At 36.8% G+C, this 16,714-nt stretch overlaps 1 long non-coding RNA gene across 1 annotated transcript in view; it reads left to right on the top strand.

Annotated features, from left to right (window-relative positions):
• LOC138168486 (uncharacterized) overlaps positions 1-15,500 on the top strand; it is a 41,357-nt gene extending 25,857 nt beyond the window's left edge. Inside the window, exon 3 of the long non-coding RNA XR_011170113.1 lies at positions 15,418-15,500. This is a non-coding gene — a long non-coding RNA (uncharacterized lncRNA). The remainder of the gene's footprint in view (positions 1-15,417) is intronic.
• The last annotated feature ends 1,214 nt before the right edge of the window (positions 15,501-16,714 follow it).

The raw sequence follows: 16,714 nt of genomic DNA, 5'->3' as shown, positions 1-16,714 counted from the left end.
TCTCTCTCTCTCTCTCTCTCTCTCTCTTTCTCTGTGTCTCTCTGTGTCTCTGTCTGTGTGTGTGTCTTTGTGTCTCTTTCTGTCTCTGTCTGTCTGTCTGTCTGTCTCTTTCAGCCACAGTGCACATAGTAAGTGCTGAATAAATTCTTGCTAATTTGAGACCAGTCTTCATTTTGGGTTTATTGAATAACATAAAAACCATCACTGGATCTTCACTGACCAAAACAAAAAAAAGACATGACACAGTTTGTGATCTGCCTCACTCTTACCCATTGGGGAGCATATCTTTGGCCCAGGGAAAAGATGCTGAATATATAATTATTCCTATATAATAATAGCTTTATCACAAGAGGGCAGCTGAGTGGTGTTTAGTTCTAATAGGCATCAAATCCCTTTGCCTACCTCAGTATAAAAATGCACCACCTCTGTCTTAAGCAAGCAGTTTTGGGACTGGTAGCCTTCCAGTTAGGAGTTGTACTCATGGATTATTAGTTACAGTGTTTATTTATATCCATATATTTCTCTTATTCTGAGCAAAATAAAAGGATAGTTTGGCTGTACTAACAAGGGGTCATCTAGCATTCAAACAAGAGTATCTCTAGGGAAAGGGAGATGATTCATTTTGGAGATTCCATTCCATGTTAAAAAATTAATTTGAGTTTTTCAATTAACAAAATTATTTTTTTTCTCTTTCCCTGACCTGCAGTCTGGTATTTCCAAGTACCTATTCAACATTTTGAACTGGATATCCCATAGACATATGAAAATGTTGTTCATGTTCAACATGTTCAAATCTGAACCTATTATCTTTCTCCCTCAAAACATTCCCCTCTTCCTGACTTCTTTTTTACTATTGAGGACACTAAAACCCTCCCAGTTCCCAGCCTTGGTATCATCCTTAACTCTTCATTTACATATTAAATCACTTGCCCTGTCCTGTTGAGTCTGCCTTTGTTGCATTTCTTATATATACCTCCTTCTCTTCTCTGACACTGCTATCCACCTCGTGTTGCTGTTCATTTATTTTTCAGTCATGTCTGACTATTCATGACCTCATTTGGGGTTTCTTGGCAAAGATACTGAAGTGGTTTGTCATTTACTTCTTCCACTCATTTTACAGATAAGGAAACTGAGGCAAACAGGATTAAGTGACTTGCCTGGATCACACAGCTAATAAGTGTCCAAGGCTGAATCTGGACTCAGGAAGATGAGTCTTTGTGACTCTGTAGCAGCAAGCACCCCAGCGTCCCCCAGGGTGGCTGCCAATACAGGTTCTTGGATCTGCTTTGTTAAAGGAAAGCAACTCAAAATGGGTTAACAAGCTTACTTTAATCAGTCAAACGTATATCATTTACCTAGTTCAGGGGAAAAAGGTCAGCACCCTGAACTTCAGAGTGTACAGACAGAATTATCAAGACAGAGAAACAGATCAAGTAGACTGTTTTCAAACTGTCCAACAATTACATACATACCAAATCAACATCTGGGTTTCAACATCTGGGTTTTTCAAAGCTGGGTGGGGGGGGGGCTCTCAACAACGGCTTCCCAGAATCCAGATCAAATCACAGAACACTTCTCAGAGTGAGCCCCGAAACAAAGCTCCACATCAGGGCTTATAAAGCCTTTTCCTGGCTCAAAGAATGTAACAACCTTTTGGACCCACTGGCCAATCAAAAAGTATCTACTGAAAAACAAGCCTCCAACCCCAGGCTCCAGGTGCACTTTAGCCTAGGGGCAGGGAAGATCTTTAAAATTTACATTCCCATTACAAACTCTAAGTCCAGCATTCTATCTACTATGCTACCTAGTGACTCACCTAGTATAGGCTCTCATCTCCTCACACTGCAACTTTTTCAATAGTTTTCTTGTTAGCCTTTCTCAGTTTTCTTCCATTCCAGTTCATTCTCCATTAAGCTATCAAAGTGAATTCTTAAAAGCTCAAATTTGACAAGGTCACCCCTTTGCCCCATCCAGTGATTCCCAGTGGCTCCCACTGAGACTTCCCATAGCCCCTCCACCCCAAACACTTGTCAGTTTCTGTTTTTGTCAAATTTACCAATCTGATGGGTATAAGCTGGAAACTCAGAAATACCTTAATTTGTATTTCACTAATTTGGAACATTTTTCATATATCTGCTCTTGATAGCTTGGATTTCTTCTTCTGAAAAGTGCTTATTTATGTTCTTAGATCATTTACCAATGGAAAAATGATTCTTATTTTTATGAATTTTAGTCTATGTATCTGAAAATAGAGACATTTATCAGATAAATTTGCTATAATGACTTTTCCTGGTAGCCTGTTTCCTTTCTAATTTTATTTTACTTTATTTTTTAATATATTTAATTTTAATTTTATTTCTTGCTTTTTGGAGGGGGGGTGGAATGTAGGGCAATTGGGGTTAAGTGACTTGCCCAAGGTCAAACTGCTAGTTTTTGTGTTAAGCGTCTGAGGTCGGATTTGAACTCAGGTCCTCCTGACTCCAGAGCCGGTGCTCTATTTACTGTGCCACCTAGCCACCCCTTCCCTTCTCATTTTAGCTGCGTTGGTATTGTTCATGTGAAAACTTTTTAATTATTTATAATAAAAATTATCCATTTCATCTTCTTTGGTCCTCTCAATTATTTTGCTTATTAACTCTTCCCTCTCCATAGATCTGAGAGGTCTTCTCTTTCTTGCTCTTCTAATTTGTTTAAGGTATAATCTTTTATGTTTAATCCATGTATTTCTTTGGAATTGTATTTATCTTGGAATATGGTATAAAATGTTTATCTATATCTAGATATTGCCAGGTTACTTACTGTCTTTCTTGCAGTTTTTATTGAATAGCAAATTCTTAATACAATAACTGGCATCTGTGTGCTTATCAAATACTAGGATACTTATTTGCTTCTATATATCTGTCCCACTAATTTACTTCTCTATTTTAAATTAGTACCAAATTGTTTTGATGATTATGGCTTAATAGTATAGTTTGAGATCTGGTACTTACTACTTGGCTGCCTTCCTATATAATTCTATTTTTCATTCATTCCTTTGACCTTTTGTTCTTCCAGATCAATTTTACTAGGTTTTTATCCCTATTTTTACAAAGTGATTCTTTGGTAGTTTGATTGCAATGTCACTGAATAAGTAAATTAACTTGGGCAGAATTGTCATTTTTATTTTATTGGCTCAGCCTACCCATGAACAATTAATATTTCTCCAATTGTTCAGATGTCTTTATTTGCATTAAAAGTTTTGTAATTGTGTTCCTGCTTCAAAGTATTTTATATTTTCTGAAATTATCTTAAATGGAATTTCTCTTCCTATCTTTTCCTGTTGGGCTTTGTTGGTAGTGTATAGAAATGCTGAAGATTTATGTGGATTAATTTTCTATCCTGAAACTTTGCTAAAGTTATTAGTTGTTTCAACTAGTTTTTTAGTTGATTCTTTAGATTTCTCTGAGCATACCATCAAATCATCTGCAGACAGTGATAGTTATATTTCCTTATTGCCATTTTTATTCCTTCAATTTCTTTTTATTGTCTTATTGTTATAGCTAACTTTTATAGAACAATATTCAACAATAGTGGTGATAATGGACATCCTTATTTAACCCCTAAACTTAATGGGAAGGCTTCAAGTTTATTCTCATCATGTAAGATAGGATGGAGGGAAATATAGTCAGTCTTTCACAATGTATCCACTATAGAAATGTTTTGCATAGCTACACATATACAACCTATATCTTCCCAGTAAGGGTGAGTGATGAGAGAGGTATCTTACCTCCACTAGTTCTAGTCTCTCCTTTCATCCTGTCCCTTTTAAAAAGTGGGTGTTTACAACTTCCCTCCCCCTCCATCTGCCCTCCCTTCCACCACACCCCCACTTCTCCCCTTACCCCCTACTCTCCTGTAGGGTGAGATAAACTATTTGGTGTGCATGTCATCCTCTCCCTAAGCCCAATTCAATGAGAATAAGGTTGACTCATTCCCTTTTACCTTCCTGTTCTTACCCTTCATTGTAACAGGTTTCTCTTGCCTTTTCTATATGAGATAATTTAACCCATTCTATCTCTCCCCATCGCCTCTCATTATATTCCTCTCTCATCTTTTAATTTCACCTTTTAAGTACAATCCCTTCCAATTTAATTGGTCCTATGCCTTCTGTCTATGTATACCTGTACACATATATTCACACACTCACATATATATTCATATGCCCATATACACTCACATGTAGACATATACATACATACATACATGTATATATATACACACATCTATTTCTATTCCCTTCAACTATTCTCATACTGAGAAAAGTTTCATAAGTTATAATGATTGTTTTTGCATGTAGGCATGCAAATATTTAAACTTTAATAAGTTCCTTATTATTTCTTTTCCCTGTTTACCTTCTCATGTTTCTCTTGCTTCTTGTACCTGAATGACTAATTTTCTATTCAACTCTGGTTTTTTCATCAAAAATGTTTGAAAGTCCTCTATTCCATTGAATGACCATATTTTCTCCTGAAACATGATACTCAGTTTTGCTGGGTATGTGATTCTTGGTTTTTATCCAAGCTCCTTTGATTTCTGGAATATCATATTCCAAGCCCTTCAATCCCTCAGTGTAGAAGCTTCCAGATCCTGTGTTGTCCTAATTGTGTTTCCACAGTATTCAAATTGCATCTTCATGGCTTCTTGTGATGTTTTTGCCTTGATCTGAGAACTCTGGAACCTGGCTATAATATTCCTAGGAGATTTCCTTTTGGAATCTTTTTCAGGAGGTGATCCATGGATTCTTTCAATTTCTATTTTGCCCTCTGGTTCTAAAACAACATGGCAATTTTCCTTGAGAATTTCTTGAAGGATGATTTCTAGGTTCATTTTTTGTTCATGTCTTTCAGGTAGTCCAATAATTTTAAATTATCTTTCCTGGATCTATTTTCCAGGTCCGTGGTTTTTCCAATGAGATATTTCACATTGCTTCTATTCTTTCATTTGTTTGGATCTGTTTAACAGCATCTTGATTTCTCATAAGGTCACTAGTTTCCATTTTCTCCAATCTAATTATGAAGCAATGATTCTCTTCAGTGAGCTTTTGAAATTCTTTTTCCATCTGGCAAATTCGACTTTTTAAGGCATCTTCCTCCTCCTTGGCTTTTTGAGCCTCTTTTGCTATTTGAGTTAGTCTATTTTTAAGGTGTTATTTTCTTCAGTCAGGTTGGTGACTCTCATTTCATAACTTTCTTGCATCATTCTCATTTCTCTTCCCAAATTTTCCTCCACTATTCTTATTTGGTTTCCAAAATCCTTCTTAAACTTATCTATGGCCTGTAATTAGCTTATTCTTTTGATGGAAGCTTTTGGTGAAGGAGTTCTGACTCTGCTGTCTTTCTCCTGTTTCATGCCCCAATCCTTTTTGTCCCCAAAAAAGGAATCCAAAGTCGGACCACTGTACTTGCCTTGTTTCCCTCGCTTGCTCATGTTACCACTCAGTTACTTGACTTTTTAGCTTTTTACCACAATAGAACTCTCCTACCAGAGGGGGGAGCTTTGGCCCAGTTGCTGCTCAGCTGCTGGAGCTAGTAGTTGGCTGCCCTCTCTGAAGCCTCCACATGCTCTGGCACACTGGTCACACTCCCCAGGACCTCCATCCCAGACAGTGATCCAGATCCAAGTACGTTAAAGCAAAAGCGCTTACCCCTCAGACTGAACACTTGGTCCCCCTTCAATCTTCAGGCCAGGAGCTCTGAATCAGACATGTGGCAGTGGCTTGCAAGGCCGCAAGGTCTGAGATGCTTCTCACCCCAGGGGGCAAAGGCCAGACTGCACTCCCAAACTCCCAGGTCCCAAAGTCCACACTGCACTGACCTCTCACTTTGTCCTTTGCATCTATGGATTGATAATTCTGGAAACTGCCACAGCTGCTGGTGATCTGAAGTCCCTCCAGCTGGTGGCTGGTTGTGGCTGCCCTGAGGCTAAAACCTCAGGCTTTAACAGGGCTGGGCTTGGCTCCCAGAGCACACTGCTGGCCCCTTCCTGCTAGCCTGCCAGACTGTGTTCAGTGGGAGGTTAGCTTCTTTGTGTCATTTTGTGGGTTCTGTAGCTCCAAAGTTTGTTTAGAGTCATTTTTACATGAATTGGAGGAGGTGGGAGCAGGAGCCCTGGAAGTCTGTTTTCTACTCCACCATCTTTACTCTCCCCTCCCCCCATCATCAATTCTTACTATTTTTAATTGTTGATAGAATACACTCATAAATTCATCTGATCACAGGGTGTTTTTCCTAAGTGTTCATCATAGCTTACTGCTGTTTTCTTTCTAAAATTTGGTTAAATTCTCTTTTTTATTGTTCTGTTAATCTGAGCATTTCATAATTCTGCACATTTATCTATATCATTTTGTTTGCCAGTTTTATTGGCATATAGTTGAAAAAAATAGTTTTTAATGCTTTCCTTGATTCATCATTGTGAATTTTCCTTTTTAATTTTTGTTACTGGTAAGTCAAATTTCTCTTTCCTTAGAAATAACTCAGATTAACCAAATTTATATTTTATTGCTAGCTAATTTATCTATTTTCTTAGATGTTTGTCTAGTTCACTTATTTTTTCCTCCCAAAAAAACAAAAATAAAAAAAAGCTCCTAGTTTTACAATACTAATTTATTCTTTATTTTTATTTTAACTCTATTACTTTATTAAATCTTTCTTCTTTCAGCTTTTATAATTTCTTCTTTGATTTTCAGAATTTCTACCTGGGTTTTTAATTTGTTAGTTTTCTCATTTCTTTTAACTACATGCCCAGGATGTTGATCATTACTTTCTTTTTTTTTTGATTAAAGTTAGAGATAAACATTTTCCCCTAAGGACTACTTTGGCTTTGATATGTTGTGCTATTGTTGTCATTATCTCTAATGAAATTGTCTATCATTTCTATGGTTTGTTTTTTAGTCCATGAGTTCTTCAGAATTCAGTTATTTAGCTTCTAATTAATTTTAATTATTTTTTCAGTGACTGTAGCAGCAAGCACCTTAGCATACCCAGGCTGCTAGCACAGGATCTTTGATCTGCTTTTCTAAAGGAGAGCAACTCCAAAAGGGGTTAATAATCTTGCTTTAATCAAACATATATCATTTACCTAGTTCAGGGGAAAAAGTCAGCACCCTGAACTTAAGAGAATACAAACAGAAGTTACAAGCAGACAAATAATACAGAGAAACAGACCAGTAGGCAGAGCTTTCAGCTCTCTGATCATTATATCTATATCTAGTTAGTTACCTGTTATGACCCTCACAGTCAGGGGCAGCCGGGCCTTACCCTCATTGGTACTTCTGCTGCACAGTCAGGAATTGGACCAGCTGCGTTCTCCAAGAACGGAGTCATGAGCCAGGGGAGTCAAAGAGTAGCAAGACTTTATTAGGCAGCTCCTTTTAGCAATCACATCCTAACTCCTAAATCCTCTTTGATCTTCCCCACTTTTATCCCCCTTCTGTCCTCCCCTTCTCCTGAGGCAGAAGTTCCCACGGTGCCAAGTCTGAGCTAAGCCCAAGGACACAAGTGGGGAGGTAATGGAGCTCTCCTCCTGGAACAGAGCATTTCCCACAGTATATCTGAGTCTCCTCCACAGTATTTGCACAGCAAGGTCAGCAAGCACTTATCACTGCAGAGTCAGCATATTCTGGGTCTCATGCCTCCAGGGGAACTGCACGTACTCCCCTTAACAGTTACCAGAGAGAGAAGCACCAACATCTGGGTTTTCAAAGCCAGGGGGCTCAACGGCTGCCCAGAGTCTCATTTGGTCAAATCACACAACTCTTCCCATGAGTAAGCCCCAAAGCAAAACCTCACATCAGGGTATACATAGCCTTCTCCAGGGTTAGATAATGTCACAACTCTCCTGACCCTTTGCCCAATTACAAAGTAACAAGGTGTGGGCATTCCTGAAAACCAAGCCTCTTGCCACAAGCTCCATGTGACCACATTCAGCCTATTAGGGGGAAGAGTATATTTTCAAATCAGGGAAGGTCCTCAAATTCACTTAAGCCTATCAAGGGGCAGGGAAGGTCTTCAAATTCCCATTACTGTTACCATGACCTTTTGTTAAATATAATTTTTGTTGCATTGTGGTCTGTAAAATATATTTGCAATATTTCTAGTTTTGTGAGGTTTTCCCCTTTTTTTCCTTCTTCCTTGCCACCATATTTTTAAATCACTTCAATTATTTCAAAGCTTTCTTCTCTGCAACTTCTACTAACTGCTGCTAATCCTTCCTTATGCACCCAATAGACACAATTATAATTCTCTTTCACATGACAGTCATTTAAATACTTGATCAGAACTCTCATGCCCCTTCCAAATCTTTCATTTTCCAGGTTAAGCATGACAAATTTTTCAACAAGTTCATGTATGGCATGTTCTACAGTTCTTTCACTATCCTGGTTTCATTTCTTTGGATGTTCTACAGGTCATTAATAGCCTTCCTTTTTATCAGGTATGTTCAGACATGCCCTAAGAGTCAGGCAAAAGATTTGGGGGCAAAGGTATGAACTTTGCTCATGAGTTTACTCCCCAAGGAGTGAGAAATTCAAAAAATTCAATGTAAAGATGTTAAGGAGTACTACCAACTGAAGATCAACCAGAAATGAAGGGGGAAAAAAAGATAATTGAAATTGTAATGTAAGACAAGGAGCAAATATAATTTGATTAAGAAATAAAATTATTTTATGCTTCAGGAATACATCTATTGCATATTTATCCAAACTTTGCACAATGAAGATGATGATGAAGTTGATTATATGGCATCATATGCGTCTGGTTTGATCCTCAAAATAACCCAGTGAAGTAGATGCTATTATTATTCCCCTTTTATAGTTGATGAAACTGAGACAGAGGGGTTAGCTTACTTGCCCTAGGCTCACACAACTAGCAGACATATGAGGCATGATTTTAACTTGGGTCTTCCTGAGTCTAAATCTGGAACTCTACAGTACCATCTAGCTGCCACAGAATAATAGCTGATATTCACATAGCCTTATCATTACAATGTGTTTTAAAATATGCTATCAATAAAGTGATATCTATGTGGTATACACACAAGTATATGTATAGTTGTATGTGTGTATATATACACACACACATATATATATATAAATACCCATATATATGTCATATTACCTTTGAGTTGCATAAATTATAATATATAATACATATATATTATATGATACATATATATAATTTTTAAATAATAAATTAATAAGTTGTATAAATATTATTATCTTCATTTCACAGATGATGACTCTGAGAGCTGAAAGTCACATAGGTAGTAAATCTTGGAGGTGAAATATGAACCCAGGCATTCTAGCTCTAAGTCCAGTGTTCTTTCCTGTGTACTAAACCAGACATAGCACAGTTCTAAAGGATTTCATTCAGACTATCTTATAAGTATATACAATTACCCCAATTCACCAACTTCCAGAAGCCTTTGGACATTTTTAGCAGTTTGCTAAAGGTATCCAATTTTCAGGAAAAAGATCCTGATATACCCTACCATCTTCATATTCTTTGAATTTAAAATATCAAATACTCCAGTGTCCATCTCATCCACAGACCTTACTAGCTCCCAGTTCCATTAGCATTGGGTCATAGGACCCCAAACTGAGAGCTAGAAGGGGACCTCAGAGGCCATAGAGCCTAAATCTATTGTTTTAGAAAGGAGGAAACTGAAGCCTAGAAAGGTCAAATGAGGTGCCCTGGGTCACATGAATTCAAAGTGTATGAGGCAAAATTTGAACTCCAGTCTTAGCTCCAAAACCAGCCTTTTATCTCTTGTCACCACCTAGCTGCCTTCATTTCTGGCTCCTAGCTCTTTTATACATGTACCCCATGAGATATTTCCCAGTAGCTTCTGAGTTCCAATCCTATAGGATATCCACTTTCTGCAAATAAGGATTCATGATTCTTTTCATACGCATTTCCTCTGAGGTTCCAGATCTTTGCCATGGCAACCATGTGCATGAATGTTAACCCCCTCTCCCACCTTCCCCTTTGCCCACAGGTGTAACAGAAAGAGTAGCTAAACTGTGATATTGAAGTCTGACAATATATGTTTAATTTAATTCTGAAGACACAAGAAAAAGAAATAACTTTATCTAGGAACCTGAAACATCTTGGAATGCTATTCTTCTAGATTCCTGGTAAATCCTAGGGAACTGGCTAGCCTAGTCACAAGTTTTCTCTTTTGGGAAGTGGATGTAAGTAAAGCCTTTGTGATTGGTTAGAACTTTGCAAAAAGAGAATGAAAATCCTTCTTAGACCTTACAATATTAGCCCTATAAACTGAATTTATTCAGCCTTGGCTGCCTATTGATAAATAGTTGAACAATGGCATTATCAATTACACAAGTGTGCCCCATCTTATAAAACTTGATTGTTCCTGAAAAGTTATGCAAAAATCACCTTTTCATGAGGCAAATCATATTTTCATGGTTCTAGGGACACTAAGGAAGAAATAAGAATTGCTGATTATCCAAAAGGGCCTTATATGAAATTTCGTACATAAAAATTAATTGGATTAATTGAAAAATTAATTAGTTATTACTAGTTATTATTAGATTGTGAGCTCCTTGAGGGCAGGAACTATCTTTTGTCTCTTTTTGTATCCTAAGCACTTAGCACAGTGCTTGACACATAGTAGGAATTTAATAAATGTTGATTGATTATGAAGCTCTAATCATGTCCAACTTACTCTGCTAGACTCTAATAGATAATACCAAAAGGAATAAAATATGGTACCTTTCCCTCAAGAAACTAAAAAAATGTACTTGGGGAGATAAACCAGGTATAAGAGCAGGGAGAATACAATTTAGAATGTGGTAAATGCATAGGAGAAATTGTAGGATTCTTTTTTCAGAAGATAATGGCATCTTCATTTGTATTTCTGGGGTAGGGAACCTGTGCCCTGAAGGCCAAATGTGGCCTTCTAGGTCTTTGGGTGTGGCCTTTTGAATGAGTCAAAATTTTACAAAACAAATCCTGGATCCCAGGTAGGTAATTAGGCATCACAGTACATAATATTAAATACTGGCTAATTTTGTGATCTTGGGCAAATTGCTTAACCTCTGTTTGCCTCAAGTTCTTTGTCTGTAAAATGGGGATAATAATAGCACCTATCTCCAGGGGTTGTTGTAAAGCTCAAATGAGGTAAATAAAGTGGTTTGGAAAACTTAAAGTGCTACTTAAATATCAGCAGTAACAGTTGTTCCTTTGTACTTGGATTTTGTTTATTGTGCCTCCTTAAACTATTGAATATACAGCAAATATTGAAAATATAGCAAAAACAAAAATCTGTATTTTGGAAACTATCCATACCAAGGCTCAAGACTTTGTATATTTTTTATTTGCTTACATTTACACATCTTGTTTCTCCAGACAGAAAGCTACTTGAAGGCAGGGACTGTTTTGTATTTGTATTCCCAGTGTCTAAATAGCGCATGGCACGTAGCAGATGCTTGTTGAATTTAATTTAACGGTGACATCACTCCATCTCCAGGACCTTTTACATTTATAATTGTATTTTTATGACTACTACAACATTAAAAGCAGAATACAATAGCATCAGATATTTTCCTTTAAGGTTTAAAACAATTTTTAATTTATGTGCCTGTCTTAATAGAATAAATAGTCTCCTACCTACTGATATCAAAGACTAAGGTCATAGGCTCAGCATCATTGGAACACAGGATTTAAATTTGGAAGAAACCTTAGAGATTGAGCCCAGATTGTGGTTAATTTAATGTTCTAATTAATCAAGGATTTAGTTAGCAAATATTTTCTCTTTCAACCTTTGTTTAAGTTCTTTGCCCCAAAATGCTTGTAATCTCTTTTTCTACCTTTGCAAACACAATAGAATAAACATAATTAATTTTTTCATGGATGATGGAAGATCTCAAATGCCTGAAAATCATTATTCTAAACACCAATCCTATCATAATGTTTTGTAGCTGGAGAAGTTAGAAGGGACTGAGGTGAAGTGAATCCCAGAACATCTCTGGGCAGTTGTATTTTTAAAAAACACATTTTCAAATGTCTTCAATAGTGTGATGACAATAAGATAAACTATTTTCTAAAAGTAGAAAGTAACCAAACCAATTTTAGTTGATTAAGAGTTTTGGTTAGTTGCTCTGGTTAATTCAAGCATAACAATTTAATTTAGTCAGCTTCCTCCCATTATGGTTAATAATCTTGACTTCTCTGAACCTTACTTTCCTTATACATAAAATGGGGACAATATTTTCATTGAGTACTTCCCAAAATGGTGGTGAAGAAAGCACTTTGCAAATCTTGGAGTCTTATATTAATAGGGATTGTTATATTATTATTAATATTATTATTATTTATGTAATTTTTATTCATTATAAAATTATTCATTGTCACTATTGCCTATTAAAACATAGTTATTTGCCCAATGGTTTACAACAGCTTATAGACAGAGGTAGGTGGGTTTCCAGCTTCCCAATTCAAGATTCTTTATGCTACCAACATGCTTGCTGTTTATGCTGTATTTAATGACAAATAAAAACCATTCTGAAGTATAGGCTTTGGACACAATATTTTGACTGTATCAATGGTACCTCTACATTACCCATAACTGAAACCCTTCTTCAGAAAATCAATTCAATTCAATTCAATAAAGATTTATTAAGGACCTCCTATGTGAAAGGCACTGTGTGTGAATTCTTCTAAAAATAATCAAATCACTTAGCATTAGAAATAAATTAAGGTTTGGTTTTTATTTTTGTTTCTGTGTTGTTTTTTTTTTTAATTTTGTAATAAAGATACAAAAGCTGACTTATTTACGTCAGAAAGGATTATTTATCCAAGTTCATATAACTTGTCTATAGGATGTTAGAGCTGAAAAAAAGACCTCAGAAGTCATCTGGTTCAGCCCTCTCATTTTCCAGGTGAGCCTCTGGTCTCCTAATTCTGAGCCAAATGCTTTATCTACTCCTTTATTGAATTGGGCCTGGAGTCACAAAGCCTCTTCTTCATGAGGTCAAATCCAGCCTCAGACACTTACTAGCTGTGTGAGTTTTGCCTCAGTTTCCTCACCTGTAAAATGATCCAGAGAAGGAAATGGCAAATCATTCTAGCATCTTTGCCTAGAGAACCCTAAATGCCGTCATGAAGAGTCAGACACAACTGAAAAATGAGTAAATGACCTATTGTGCAGTATACCTTTAATGAAACTTAACCAAAAAAGGGAATGTCCTTAGTCAGACGAAGTGTCCCTATTTTGCCTTAGGAAAATATGATTATCAGGCAACACCATTTGAATAATGAGTTCATCCCATGCCTGAGTTACTGATCCTCCTGGCTGAGGGGCACCTCATAGACTTTTAGCATTAACATTATATATAATGCAGGATTTCATGGTGCCTTGAAGCATTTCCAATAACACTGTGGGCTTTAGGAAGAAGAAAAGAAAATGGAACACACAAGAGAGTGTACAATGTGGGGGAGACATAAGAAGGTCTCTCTGCTATTGTAGCTGCTAGCTAGGAAAGCATTTACATAATTCTAGGTACTTTCAGTTGCCTGGTCATAAAATGACTGCCTTTCTTTTTGCAATAACATTATGCTGTTGGAAATATCCTTCTGCTGCCTCTCTAATGCAATCCCTGAAGCTGCTGCCCTCCAGTAGTTGATAGGTGATGGCTGAGCTGTTATTACTAATGTTAGTTGTGTAAACAGAGACATTACAAAGCTACACAGGTCTTATTCACTTAAAATTCCAATTCAGAAATCCTCACTGCTACTCACTGTCTTTCCACTTTAATTATGCTCTTTGATCATAATTAATCAAATCTCAATTTGTTCATTCGACAAAACATTAAACTCCTACAGTATTCAGAACCTTTACTGGGCTAGGCACTGGAGGATATAAAGTCTAGATGAAAATTTTGATTTTTTTGAAATGTCTTGCCTTTTTGTATGTTCAATAAATCATAGACTCCCTGAATTTCCAAAATGAAAGGGACCAGTGATTTATCTACTGCAACCCTTTCATTTTATGAGTTAGGAAACTGAGGCATGAAAGGTTAATGTCCAATATTATAATCAATCAACAAACATTTTTAAGTCCCTGCTAATTTCCAGGCATGATTCTGTATGCTGAGATTATAAAAACAAAAGTGAAACAGCCCCTTGAGGAGCCTACATTTTAATGGGGAGGCATCGCATTTATGTAGAAATGTATACACTTGTCTTTTTTTTACAGAGAAGAAAATTGTGTTTTAATGAAATGAAGTAACTTACCCAGGCCAGAGCCCAGATTTGAACCCAGACATCACATACATTACTCCCCCTGCTATACCATGCTATGTCTCTCATCTCCTTTCACAACTCTGCAAAAACTTGATTTGTGTAAAAAAAAAAATTCAAATTTTCATTAGTAAATTTGTGTCTTGACAAACCTCATTCCTCATCAGCCCACACAGCCTTATTTCCAGATTCCTGGGACCCTTTCTTTGTGTCAGGTGCCTTCGCCTTCAAGTTCCATGAAACTTCTCCCATCTTTCCATTCTGCCCCTCTGAACATCATCTATACATAAGATCTGGATCTAAATTCCTCTTTGAGTCTGCTTCCTGGACTCAGTGAAGTAACTGAATGCTCACCCTGAGGCACAGCCTATTTTTCTTTATAGGATTTAGGATTCACTTAAAGGGCTACTTCATCCCTCAGAAAGGGATCATGTAGGGATAGGGAATTTCATCTTTTACTGTTACTTTAACAAGTTCTAGGCCCTAGAACTTGTGTTGAAGCCCTAGGTTTTCAAGGACCATTCTCTTACATAAGAATTTTGCAAACTAACTTTCACCAAGTGCTCACATTTTGAAGAGCTAGGAACAGATTCATTAAGGCTTTCATGCTTAGAAATATCCTTTGGAAAGGACTTCATCAGAGAAGAGAGGTAGTTAATATGCCCATTCGTTTTGGAAATTGGGAAGATTCTCATCAATGAGGAAAAGGTTGAATAAGTTTTGGTATATGATTGTGATGGAAAATTAATGTGCTGTAAGAAACAATGAGCAAGATGGTCTCAGAAAGAAAAAAAAACCTTAGAAGACTTATATGAACTGATGCAAAGTGAAGTAAGCAGAACCAGGAGAATATTGTATATAATAACAGCAATATTATAGTGATCATCTGTGAAATACTTTTCTACTCTGGTCAAGACAATGATCAAGGATATTCCAAAGTCTCATGATGAAAACAGTTATCTACCCCTAGAGAGAGAGCTGCAAATCTCTGAATGCAAATTTATTAATTATTTTTCCACTTTATTTTCTTGGCTTTATTTTTTTGTAACATTGTTTATATAGAAATACGTTTTACATGATTTCACATGTATAACTGATATATTGCTTGCTTTCTTAACAGGTGGGGAAGAGTCAAGGGGAGGAAGAAAATTTGGAACTCAAAAATATTTTTGAAAAAGAATGTTAAAAATAAATAAATAATACAATTTTAAAAATATACCTATTCCTATCTGTAATCCTTGCCTTTTGCTACTCATATGGCCTTGGACAGATCCCTTTATTTCACTGAAATTCAATTCCCTTCTTTTTTAAAAGTAGGGGTTTGGATTAGATGACATCTATGTTACCGCCTACTTGAAAAACTATAACACCTATTATGTAGGTTATTCAATCCAATACTTTCAATTTGAAATAATATACCTATGAGTTAGCTCAGACACTTGCCATTCCTTGGTGTAATGACAAGCACAGAAGTAGTTCACACCTTGTTTTACCTATTGAATTAAGACCTTGTTTCAGTTCAAGTTTCTTTTGAGCCTTATATCAAGTCTGTTAAGAAACAGAACATATGAACTCCACAACTTGTGAACCCTAGAACTCATGAACTCCTGCAATAGGAAGGGGAGGAGCTAATGATCTTATATAAGGAGAGGTCCAGGCTAGATATGGAAGAACTGAGAAGAGGACTCTTGCAGTGGCAGAGTCAAGAAGGAGAAAACTTGTGATATCCTGGCACTCTGTCTGCTCTGTCTGTGTTGATGTTTGTGATACTTTGTACAGAAGCCCTGGGACCTTACTGGAAGCCCTGAAAGAGGATTTTCTGGTTCTATGTTTACAGAAGTCCTGGAATAGCGTTTTGCAGGTCCAGGGACTTTACTGATGATTTATACTGACCTCTTGGACCTTGTTTATGGGTCTGTGTTGATTTCTATATTGATGATTTGTGTTGAGTTCTCAGACCTTGTTGGTGGGTCTGAGTTGATTTAACAGGCAGATAGTGAATTAATGATGGTGCTGGTAATGTGTATGAATATTATTGTGGTTCTGTCAAGCTTTGTCTTCCCAGAAACAGGAATTGTGAAGGACTTGAGGTGGACCGGACACTGTGAACTTTAATATGGAACAGGAACTGGAGGAGATGGACAAGGAACAACTGGGACATGCCTGCTCTTGAACCCAGGTGACAGTTGGAGCTGGGACCATGGAAGAGGAAACATGGAAGCTGAGAGGCAGCCTTGAGTCAAGCTCAAAGAAGACTTTACTTGGATACTGTGTGCTGACTGAGAAGATTATGATTTACTATGACCTAGGGGTGGAGAACTTTGAATTTTGAATTTTGTCATTGAATTAAGGATATTGTGATTGACTAAATGAATGTACTTTGTTTATAACTATGTGAGCACCTTGGTGAAAAATAT

Source organism: Petaurus breviceps, unplaced genomic scaffold (genome assembly GCF_028583685.1).
Source record: "Petaurus breviceps papuanus isolate PSGF00001 unplaced genomic scaffold, PetGlider_PUasm1.0 37, whole genome shotgun sequence".
Lineage (NCBI taxonomy): Eukaryota > Metazoa > Chordata > Mammalia > Diprotodontia > Petauridae > Petaurus > Petaurus breviceps.
Note: the sequence above shows the minus strand (reverse complement) of the source record. Positions and strands in the feature narration are given on the sequence as shown.